The sequence below is a fragment of the Bos grunniens genome, chromosome 11 (assembly GCF_055505025.1).
Source record: "Bos grunniens cultivar Pamir isolate PY7600 chromosome 11, Bosgru_T2T1.0, whole genome shotgun sequence".
NCBI classification, from domain to species: Eukaryota; Metazoa; Chordata; class Mammalia; order Artiodactyla; family Bovidae; genus Bos; species Bos grunniens.
Window position 1 is genome coordinate 77,789,244 of NC_141175.1, and position 12,428 is coordinate 77,801,671.

Sequence of the window (12,428 nt, forward strand, 5' to 3'; positions counted from 1 at the left end):
TCTCTCAGTCTGCTCCCCTTGGCAGGCTTGGCCTCCTGTTGGCCTCTGGTCCCTCTGCTCAGATGTGATCCACATAGCTAATGATGCCCACTGAATGAGAACTTCACTTTCCTGATGGATCCACCAAATGTCCCAGGTCTGTCTTGTTTGCCTGAGCGGACACTGTAGCAGGTGGATGGAGTGCACTGCTGGGCCTGGCTGGGTCTCAGCCCAACTCTGTGTTTGGGGTGGCAGTGGGGGGTGAGCTCCACAGGACCAGCCTCCCAACCCCAAGACCAGAGAACTGAGGGGATGTTTCCCAAAGGGAATGGAGTCTGGGTGGACAGAAACCACCCATGTCTACTCCAGGACCACGAAGACCATGATTTCTCCTGTCTCTTTCATCCCTGATCCCTCTCTCCTCTTTCTGAGAACTTTTTGGAGGACACAGCACAAGAGGAATAATTCCTGTGTAAGTGGACCTGACTATGGGTCACAGGTCCCCTGGCACAGCCCTGATTTTCAGTGATCTGTCCCTATGCTACATTTGGATCAGACCATGTGTCCTGGTTAGAAAACATGGCCAGTATCCCTCACAGCTCCACTGACACCTTAGACTCTCGCTTAATCGTCTCTGCAACCACCTGACAGTCTTAGCCACACCGGAACAAGCTAACAGGAGTGTTCTTCTTCCTGCCCCTTCCCTCTCCGGGGGCTGCCATTTCTCTCACACGGGATCCTAGTCCTCCTTCCATAATCTCCTTCCACAACCACTTCCCTGGTGGCTCAGTGGTAAAGAATCTGCCTGCCAATGCAGGAGCCAAGAGTTTGATCCCCTGGGTTGGGAGGATCCCCTGGAGGAAGAAATGGCAATCCACTCCAGTACTCTTGCCTGGGAAATCCGAAGGACAGAGGAGCACAGTGGGCTACAGCTCATGGGGTCGCAAAAGAGTCAAACATGACTTAGCAACTAAACAACAAGGTAATGCCAAGTTTCTGTAGGGATCCCAGATATATAGATTATTATAAAGAGTAAAAGAAGTCATAATGCCACTTCCACAACCACTGTGGCCCATGCCGGGCTCTTTCTTCCCAGAATTTGCTCAACACACACAGTTAGAACCACCATGGCTCTCACTGTAGAACTGGTGATGATCAATCAAGGAATATACCTTGGTCAAGAAATGCAGAAGGCATTCATTCCGGAACGCTTCTGTCCTCTGGAGCAGGGAATGATCCACCTTAGGGTCCTCACTTCCTGTCGGCCCTCAGGTCCTGTACTTGTATGAAGAAATAGTGTAGTTGCTGAGCTTTTCCAGAAGTAAGGAGGTGGGAGTAGGGTGGGGGCAGGGAGAAGGTGGGTACCAGGCCCTTTGTCTGGGCACAAGGCAGGCAAACATCCAACTTACATTCAGAATTTGCTGAGTCGCTACAGTTTTCTTTTTAAAGAACTAGTGCTGACTTGTCTACTTACTTGAAAATTTAATTAACTATCTTTGCCTAAGAAACAGGGCACTTCTCTCTAGAGGACAAGGGAGGTGACTTTTGGTCTTTCTGAAATGCCGAGGGAATCTAGTGTCTTGGAGGCAAGGACAGGAGGCACATGAAGACTGTAGTCTGGAGAGCGCCAAGGAGGATGGAGACTGGGAGCTGGGTAAGGAGGCTGACCTCACCTCCTTCACTGCCCAGACCACTTAGCTTCGCTCTGTTTCCCAAGAGCAAGGCTCCTACGTCTTTAACCTGGCTCACCTGCCAGTTCACAAGGATGAAAACAGTCCTGGCAGATTATCCCCTCTCTGGGGAAAAAAGCAAACTGCACAACAGAAAGCTTTTACAATCACAAATTAAACCTCCAGTGAGATCCTATTAAATGCAGATTTACTCCTGTGTATTGTGTCCTCCGCTGCAAATGTTTCAGCCAAAATATTTGCCCTGATGGCCTGACCGACTAACCGCACTACCCTGTGGACTCCACTTGTTGGGTAGACTTTGGGGCTAGGTTGCCTGCGTTCAAGTTCCAGCTCTGCCATCTGCCAGTTGTGTAACTTTGGGCAAATAACCGAACTTCTCTGTGCCTCAATTTTCTCATCTATAAAATGGGGACACCAGGAACATTCATCTTTTAGGGTAATTGTGAGGATTAAATGCATTAATCCATCTAAAGCATTTAGAATAGTGTGTGGCATATAGTATGTGCCCAGGAAGTATTAGCTCATAACAAATCACTCACATAATTTGTCTGCAGTATGGTTAAATTCTCCTTTGTAATATGAGTGAGGGTTTCCTTATTAATCCATGGGAAAATATTTACACAGGTTTTCATAGATTAATTCAGTCCCTGATCCACTGCAGATGGTGACTGCAGCCATGAAATTAAAAGACGCTTACTCCTTGGAAGTAAAGTTATGACCAACCTAGATAACATATTAAAAAGCAGAGACATTACTTTGTCAACAAAGTTCTTTCTAATCAAGGCTATGGTTTTTCTAGTAGTCATGTATGGATGTGAGAGTTGGACTATAAAGAAAGCTGAGCGCCGAAGAATTGATGCTTTTGAACTGTGGTGTTGGAGAAGACTCTTGAGAGTCCCTTGGACCGCAAAGAGATCCAACCAGTCCATCCTAAAAGAGATCAGTCCTGGGTGTTCATTGGAAGGACTGATGCTAAAGCTGAAGCTCCGGTACTTTGGCCACCTGACGCGAAGAGCTGACTCATTTGAAAAGACCCTGATGCTGGGAAAGATTGGGGGCAGGAGGAGAAGGGGACGACAGAGGATGAGATGGTTGGATGGGATGGATCACCAACTCAATGGACATGAGTTTGGGTGAACTCTGGGAGTTGGTGACCAACAGGGAGGCCTGGCGTGCTGCCATTCATAGGGTCTCAAAGAGTCAGACACGACTGAGCGACTGAACTGAACTGAACTGAAACTGGTCCATTATTGTAAATCAGGTCTTAAGCGTCTCTATTGAGAATTCTCTAATCACAAGAGTGTTTGGGACATCTTGGGGAGAAGCAGGTTTGCTGTAATTTCCACTTAATGGTGTGTCTCATAGGTCTTTTGGAGCTGGAGACGGGGATTTGAGTCAGTTGTTTGAAGTGGAGTCAACACAAGCATCTTCATTAACTGGGGTTTTTTGTTGTCTTTCTCTTCTGAAGTGACCATAGTGATGTCTTCAATCTTGTACCTTCTAGTGTTTTCTCATTTTCCTCAAAAGGCTGCATTACTCAGTGGTAACAAGTTCAATTTAAACAACAAGTACAAGAGTAACAAGTAAAACCCATATGTAGAAAAATGTTCAGCTCATTCTCTCTCCCTCAGGAGCAGAAACGATGGGTCAGAAGAGCTCAGCTCAGCCCCTCTGGTCACTCTTGAGCTAAGAAGGACACATGGTTTCGCTCTCCCTCAAAAGGACCCCCCTCCTCAGAAGGTTTTCATGATAAACCAATGAGCTCATGGGCATGAAAGGCTTTGAAAATTTATTTTGGTCACAGTCTAATGAACAATCCTAGTGATAACTTGTTTCTCTGATACTAGTCCAAGTTTGGTCTTTAGCAAAGTGGGCAGTGTACATACTGAAGATGACACAGACCTGGTAGCTTCTCCCCTTCAAAGTTTCTACATGAGCGAGAAAAAGACACATCACGAGAGAATCAAATCCCATTGATCTAACACTGCCAATTGGTATTATAAGTCAGACTTTATCTGTGATTGGATAAATTTTTCATTTCAAGTAAAATGTTGGCTAATGGGGGACTGAATAACCAATAGGGAAAAGACATGAGATAAAAGGAAATTAGAAAATAAGATAAAGTGATCCGTTACTCATTTATCTTTTTGTTTCTTTTCCAAAATTTTCTGTTGAGAGAAAATTCAGAGTACATAAAATTCACCATTTAAACCCTTTTAAACTGTACAATTCAGTGGTTTTTTTTTTTTTTAGTATATTCACAATATTGTGCAACCATTATCTAATTCTAGAACATTTCCATTACCCCAAAAGAAACCTCATATCTCCCAATTCCCTCTTTCCCCCCATCCCCTGGCAACCAGTAATCTGTTCTCTATCTCCTATGGTTGTCTGTTCTGGACACGTCATATAAATGGAATCACATAATATATGGTCTTTCCTTTCACTATTTCTTGAGCATCCATTATGGGCCAGCACTGCACGAGTGTTTGCCCTCAAGAGAAGTTTGCCCTTCCTAACCAGGGAGAAAAATCTGTAGCAGCAGAATTTTCCTGCCTGGGGGTCAGGGATGGGGGGTTGATGGTGTCCTGGTACAGGAGGTGATATGCCTGCTGCTATATTAACAAAGGAGGAGTTTCCAGTAAAGAAGAAGGACTGGCACTGCAGGAAGAGGGAGCAGCGTAGAGATGGTACGTGTGTGTTGAGGAAGGCTGAGAAGTCCTTCATCTGCAGTTCCTGCATCAAGTGTACAGGGAGGGCAAGCCATGCCAGGGAGGAAGGAGACAAGGTAGCGGGTGGTTTAGGTCAGAAAGAGCAGAGATGAGAGAGCTGCTCTGAAGAGACCGGGACTGCTCCTCCAGGCTCTGGGGACCACCAGAGCTGCACAAGTCAGGGAGAGGCCGAGTGTGTGTTTTCAGAAGGAAGCTGCTGTGGAGCGTGGACTGCAGAGGGAAGACTCTCAAATGGAGAATGCGGAGGATGGCAACAGTCCAGGGAAAGGAAGGCTTGATAGTGGCAGGGGACCAGGAAGTAAGGTCCATTTGAGAGCAATTTCTAAAGTGGGATGGATAGGAGTTGGGTGTCTGCTTAGATGTGACAGGTGAGAGAGAGGAAGTCAGGACTCCAGACCAGTCTCCCCCTGACCCATAATGAGACCCTGGGAGAATCAGAGGCAGCCTGAGAATCCAGCACCCCTGCGTGCAATGTGACAATGGCTTCCCTTTCTGGGAGCCATTCTCTTAGGGCTTCCAAAGCTTTGAGGGGTGAGCCTCTGCTGGCCCCACCCACTCCACAGCACCCTTCCTCAGTTCCTCCCAGCTGCCCAGAGGCCTTTGCACAGGCTGTTCCCTCTGTGTGCCCACTCTCTGGCACTCACACGCCCTCCTCTTGGTCAATGCCTGTACATCCCTGCCCTGTTTGGTCAAAATCTCCCTGGATGCATTTTTTACAGAACCATGGCATTTCCCTCACAGTGTTGTTACATTGTTAATTTCTCATATGCATGTTTGATTTGTGATTCCCCAGGGGCTTGAAGCTGCAGTGAAGGCCAGAAAACCTCAATTTTGGCTCTTGTAGCTGGCACTTACCAGCACACCTGACATGTGGTTGATGCCCTATAATACTTGTTGGGAAATGAAAAAGAAATGAGCAAATGAGCCTGGGATCTTTTCCATGAACCTGCGACCTGTTGAGATGCAGTTCTCTTCAGGGAAGTGGGAAGACAGGAGAGTCACTGAAATCTCAGCATTTTCATGAGGGCCCTCCCCATCGCCCCCAGCCTGGACTTTTCTCCTCATAATATCTGCTTTTGAGGAAGGCGGCGGGCAGCCATACCTCTCAGAGTGAATCCAGCCACTGGCTTCTTACCTCAGGTTACAGTATCTTATGCTTTTTGTGTGCAATATATTGAGGGCTCATGAGAACACCTCCCAGATTGTAATTAATCTCCAATTTGCTTTTACTCAGCACTTTGCTCCCGGCTCAGCAAAGTGGGGAGAGACTGGAACTTTTATGGCAAATTTTCTAGAGCTGGTCCCTCTTGTCTCCGTTTTCAATCTCCCTCACCTCTCTGCCTGACGATTCTCAGCTGTTCTACAAAAGAATGTGAGTTGTTGAAGCGGGCTTCAGGCTGACCTCCTCGGGGGCCCTGGAGATGAACTCCTCGGGAGCCCTGGAGATGATACAGATACATTTCACTACAGCTCCTGGGAAAGATTGGGTTCCTTGGCTCCAGGGAACTTTCTAACAAGGCAGGAGAGTCTGGGATAGAAATAGAATGTCCTCCAACTCTGAAGAGGTTTCTCTTAAGAATCACTCAAAGGAAAGGTTTTTAATGACATCACCTCTTTGTCTGTGGGCTGGGCATCCAGGATACCTGGACATAATCATGATTCTAGATCAAGGAGGGGTATGTTTGTTGGTGGGTTTGGCTCAAATAATTACTCATAGGCTGTGGTCAACTAGTTAAGGTCACCTAGCCAGTAAGTGGCAGAGCTGGACCCGGAGCAGGCTTTGTATTTCTTTTACCTTTCCTCATGACACTGGAATTACAGCCAAATATATTTCCAGGCAGGCTTCCCAGGTGGCACAAGTGGAAAGAACCTCATTGTCAAGGCAGGAGACATAAGAGACACAGGTTCGATCCCTGGGTCAGAGAGATTTCCTGGAGGAGGACATGCCAACCTACTCCAGTATTCTTGCCTGGAGAATCCCAAGGACAGAGGAGCCTGGCAGGCTACAGTCCATAGGGTCGCATAGAGTTGGACAAGACTGAAGCGACTTAGCACACATGCACACATATTTCCAGACTCTGACCCTCTAAGGCCCACTTCAGCTGATCCAATGGCCCAAACCCACCTTCCACAAACTGGAGGGTCCAGGAAGCTTACTTGGGAAGTCTGTGGCCCATGAAAGTTTCCAGGCCCAATCCCTAGATATTGGGATTCTGCAGGTCTGGGCTGAGTCCTTTGAAGTGAAGTAAAAGTTTCTCAGTCAGGTCCAACTCTTTGCAACCCCATGGACATATAGTCCATGGAATTCTCCAGGCCAGAATACTGGAGTGGGTAGCCTTTCCCTTCTCCAGGGGTCTTCCCAACCCAGGAATCGAACCCAGGTCTCCTGCATTGCAGGTGGATTCTTTACCAGCTGAGCCACAAGGGAAGCAAAGCCCTGAGTACTGCATATTCAGTAAGAGCTCCAGGGAATTTGGTTGCAAGAGGCTCTAGTACTAAATAGATGTAGAATTCACTCTACTTCAAGCCCAGTAGTACAGTGGGCTTTTGGGTGGATAGATTACAAATGCACTGCAGGATATAAGTACCTCCGACTCTCTGTCTGGGCCTTAGCTTTCTCATCTATGATTCCAACCCCCCCAGTGGCACCCTGCCCTCCTTCCTACCCCATCCTAAAATCACCTGTCATGAGTCAGAATCCTTAATAGCACAGTGCCTGGCCCAGAGTAGAGGTTTGGAAATATTTATTGTATAGGTGGATGGAAGGAAGGAAAGAGTGGAAGGAGAGGGGGGGAAGGGAGGAATTAAGGCAGGCTGATCACACTTGCATATTCATCTATAGAGAAGAGCTTCTATCCACAAGGAATATTGTTGCATCTAGAAGCCCTACTGACTTACGTAATACTGGAAAGGGTCCCCAAGATTCTTCCCATCCTATCTCTGCATCTACCTCCATCAGTCCTACCCCTCCAGATACCATCCCCATGTCCATGCCCTCCTCCAGCCTCTCTACCCACCAAGATTCATCACTGGACTGTTAGCAAGGGAAACAGCACATGTCTCTCTCATTGTTTAAGGTGAGCATGATGCTCTGTGCTGTGATCCATCTTCAGCACAAGGGTTTTAACTGATGCCTAATGAACACACCTTGTCTTTGTACATGTTTCACAGCAACAGTTAACAATCTGAAGAATGATTTGGTTATGTGAACAATTTCTTCCCCAAAATGCCCATTCTCCAATGCTGCCTTCCATTCCTCTCTCTTCTTGGGCTCACCCCTCTTTTATAAGAGTTGCCCAATTAAATTATCTAATCTCTAAAGATCAGTTCAGTATTCTTAGACCTCTGACTCATTCAAACAATGAAATATTTGCTATGGTAACTCCAAAGCATCTTCATCCTTGTGCCCTCCTCTGCTTTGTTTTTGCTTTTGAGTCTGGTAAAGTGGCGTTTTTGAATTAGAAAAGTTGCTGATATTGCAGCTCCCCCAACTAAAAGAATGTGTATAATATTCAAGTGGAAATACACACACGTCTTTGGGCTTCCCTGGTGGCTCAGTTCTAAAGAACCCTTCTGCTAATGCAGGAGATGTGGGTTTGATCCCTGGGTTGGGAAGATACCTTGGAGAAGAAAATTGCAACCCAGTCCAGTATTTTTGCCTAGAAAATCCCACAGACAGAGCACCTGGTGGGGCTACAGTCCATGGGGTAACAAAAGAGTAGGACACGGCTTAGTGACCAAACAACAAACACACACGCACACATCCTCAGAGGAAAGTCAACCACGGTGAGAGCACAGAAAGCCGCAAGACATCTGGAAGAAGGGAAGTGGGGGATGTGAGGGAGAATGTGAAGCAGAAGAAGGAGTCAGGCCTGTTGATTGTCTCACAACATTTGAAGGTCTAAAGTCTCATCTCAGACTGATTTCAGGCAGGAACTTTTGAATACTCGGAATATTTGATTAGTGACGTGGATCAAATGCATAAAGGTTAATTCTCTCCCATATAAGAAGACTAGAGATAGGCATTTCTCTGTTATGCAAGCTCATTTCATCATCTTGCTCTTCAACAATGAGGCTTCCTTCATTAAGGTCGTCTCATGATTCAAGACGGGAGCTGAAGTCCTAGCCATCACATCCACATTCTAGGATGCATGACTGAGGAAGGAGGAGTAGTTGCAGGATAAAAGGGCATTCACTCCTATGGAATTATCTCCCTTTACTCAGCCTTCCTGAAAGTGCCATATAGTATTTTGCTAGCACTTAAAAGCACAGTCTCACCTAACTACAAAGGAGGCTTGAAAATGTAGTCTTTGAATTGGGCACATTGACACCACAAATAAAATGGATGGTCTGTTGTTGAAAAAGAGGTAGAGAATGGATTTGAGTGGGAACTAGCAGTCTCACGGAGAAGTCAAAGCCAAACATCTACTGAAATTTTGCATGCATGCTAAGCCACCTCGGTTGTGTCCAACTCTTTGCAACCCTATGGACCGTAGCCTGCCAGGTTCCTCTGTCCATGGGAATTCTCCAGGCAAGAATACTGGAGTGAGTTACCATGCCCTCTTCCAGGGGATATTCCCAATGCAGGGATGAAATTCATGTCTCTTACATCTCTTGTATTGGCAAGCAGGTTCTTTACCATTAGCGCCACCTGGGAAGCCCATTTTAATAGGGGACTAAAGGAGCCTGGCAGGCCATGGTCCGTAGGGGTCACAGAGAGTCGGACACAACTGAAGCGACTAAGCATGCACGCAAAGGACAATACAAAAAGATAGAGGAGAGCAATGAGGGGGAAACCTTAAAAATCCAGGAATACTTGCCAATGTGAAATTTAGTTAAATTTTCATTTGGAAGGACAATATGCCAACAAATGACACACTCTCTCTCTTTCTCTAGTAACTGCCCCACAGACATGTTTGAATTGAAATACTTGAAATATTTTTTGAATGACCTATAGTGTTACAGAGTAAGTTTAAAGTGGTATGCAACATATCCCATAATTTTAATAAAATTAAGTATGTATGTGCAGATAGATAGACTAATAGAGCCAGCCAACCAGGCAGGAGAGTTATTAAAACAACTGATAATAGTAATTCTCTCTGGATAATGGAATGGAATTTGGAGTAATTTTTGTTTTTTCCTTTACTGAATCTTCCAAGTCTTCCAATCATTCTATTTATACATTACTTTTATAGCCTTTTAAAAGCTGTATCAAAATCTATTTGGGACAAAAATCAGTACATGTATGGCCTTAGCTACAGAACAACAACAACAAAAAATCAGATTTTAAAATAAGAATTAAGATAGACATTTGAAAATCACTTCTTAATAAAAAGTGATTTGGCATTGCAAGAGTGGGCTCATGAAGACATTTAGACAAGAAATCCACAGTTTTCTGGACAAGAAAATTCGGCAAGGAGTGGTCTCCAGTGGCCTCATGGCAGCTCCTCACTCTAGGATGCTAGGCTTCATTTCTAAGCTCCTTGTAAACAGACAGGCATCAGTGACTTCATTTATCTTCAAGCATCGTTTGATACAAAGATGACACAGTGCATTCTTTGCAAAGACATTTGTGGAGCCCAGGGAGATTTTAGCACTAGAGCCCTTGACTGTGTGCCCAATAGGTTCCACTTGTCCCTCTCTTCCTCTGTAGGCACGGCTAACCCCATGTGGTCGTGTATATGGGGAAACTAAACATTTATCATTAAATTGGCTTCATTAAGCCTGAGTCGATTTATATTAGATATCTGATTCTCACTCTGGAAGGAGAGCATTGATCTTTGAGTTTCACAGGGTCAGTTATTGCATACAATAGTCATACTGAGAGGCTGAGAGGCCAGCAAATGAGGTCATGGAATATAAAAGACAGAGGCTATTCCCTCTCTTCTCACCCACATCTACTCTCTGTGCACCACAGTTCCTTGAACAAAATATGCTCTTTCCTGCTTGCACGCTTGTACCCAGGTCAATTTTCCTGGCTGGAATGTACCCTTTATTTCCATACATCTGAACCCTATCTGTTCTCAGGACTAGCCCACATAGAGCCTGCTCCTGCTAAGCTGCTAAATCGCTTCAGTCATGTCCGACTCTGTGCGACCCCATGGATGGCAGCCCACCAGGCTTCCCCGTCCCTGGGATTCTCCAGGCAAGAACGCTGGAGTGGGTTGCCATTTCCTTCTCCAATGCATGAAAGTGAAAAGTGAAAGTGAAGTCACTCAGTCGTGTCCGACTCTTCATGACCCCATGAACTGTAGCCTACTGGGCTCCTCTGTCCATGGGATTTTCCAGGCAAGATTACTGAAGTGGGGTGCCATTGCCTTCTCCAATAGAGCCTGCTACCCAAAACTAATTAAAGAAAAATGAGAGGAGAGGGCTTCTGCATTTGTACAAATGAGAAGGCTGCTCAAGTGGCCCTTCACAGGAGATAGAGATGACCAGCTTCTCCAGATTTTATGCTATATTTTCATATTATATATAATATTATATATATCCTGTAACACAGCTAACTACCAAATGAGTAATGTAGACAAATATTAGAGGAGTTCTGAGGTCAGGAAGATCAAAGAGGTTTGGAGTACCCAGAACACTTTTAATTTGCTATTTGGAATGCTGAATTTTTCATCAAAATATTACCAATACAGATTAATTTTTAAGATAAAGTATTTCGTGACAAAAACTCCTTTATTCAAGTTCAACTTCATAATAAATTTTCCCTTTAGCACAGCCATATTGCTTCCAATTTTTCCCATTTTCATTTTATTTTTCCCCCATTTTTAATTTTAAAGAAATTATCTTTCTTGGGATAGTTCTTTTCTATTTCCATTTTTTCAGTAAAGATTTCCTTGGTTAATTGCATTTCTATTTGTTTTTTAACAGCTTTATTGAGATATAATTCACATTACATACAATTCACACATTTAAAATGTACAATTTGAAGGTTTTTAGTATATTCACAGATCTGTGGAATCATCACAACAATCAATTTGAGAATTTTTTTTATCATTCTCAAAGGAAATCTCATACACATTAGCAGTCATTCTCATTCCTCGTCAATTCCCCAGACCTAAGCAACCACTAAGTAATCATGTCTTTATGGATTTTCCTATTCTGGACATCTCATACAAATAAAATCATACACTATGTCATCTTTTGTGACTGGCCTCTTTCACTTAGAATAATGCTTTTAAGATTCATTCATGTTGTAGCATGAATCAGTACTTTCTTCCTTTTTATTACTGAATATTTCTTGTATAAATATACCACATTGTACAGCTTTCCTCATGGCTCAGATAGTAAAGAATCCACCTGCAATGTGGGAGACCTAGATTCGATCCCTGGGTCGAGAAGATCCCCTAGAGAGGCAAATAGATACCCACTCCATTATTCTGGCCTGGAGAATCCTATGGACAGAGGAGCCTGGAGGGCTTCAGTCCATGGGGTCACAAAGAGTTGGATGCAACTGACCCACAAGCACACACACACCACATTGTACTGATTGGTTTGTCAGTTGATGGACACATGGGTTGTTTCCACTTCTATGAATAATGCTACTATGAACATCCACACTCAAGTTTTCACATGAGCGTATGTTTTAATTTATTTTGATATATACCTAGGAGTAGAATCATTTGATTGCACTTGACCTGACCTAATTTTCTTGATTAACACTCCTTCCATTGTGCTTTCTTTTACAAAGTACAGAAAGACACAGAGAGAGACAGGGTGAGAAGACAGAGGGTGTATCTGCTCAAGTGTCTTGTCTAAAGTTCATGAGGACATTCAGAATCAAATGATCTACAGCAATCAATGTGATTGGGTCAAAATAGTCTATAAAGAAAAAGTTTTCTGGAAGAACTCTAATCTGAGTTGAGCTGTATACACAAACAGCTGGAGAAGAAGAGAAAGAAGATGGCACTCCAGCAGGGGCCACAGCATAAGCCAAGCACTGGTGGTTGGGCTGAGTATGGAGTATTTGGGGGATAAGTAGCAAGTAGTAGAAGGTGAAGTTGGAATGATTCGATGGGAA

The 12,428-nt window shown here is 44.4% G+C and overlaps 1 protein-coding gene across 1 annotated transcript in view; it reads left to right on the top strand.

Annotated features, from left to right (window-relative positions):
- KCNK12 (potassium two pore domain channel subfamily K member 12) overlaps positions 1–12,428 on the top strand; it is a 90,374-nt gene that overhangs the window by 23,332 nt on the left and 54,614 nt on the right. The gene's annotated exons all lie outside the window — the stretch shown is intronic.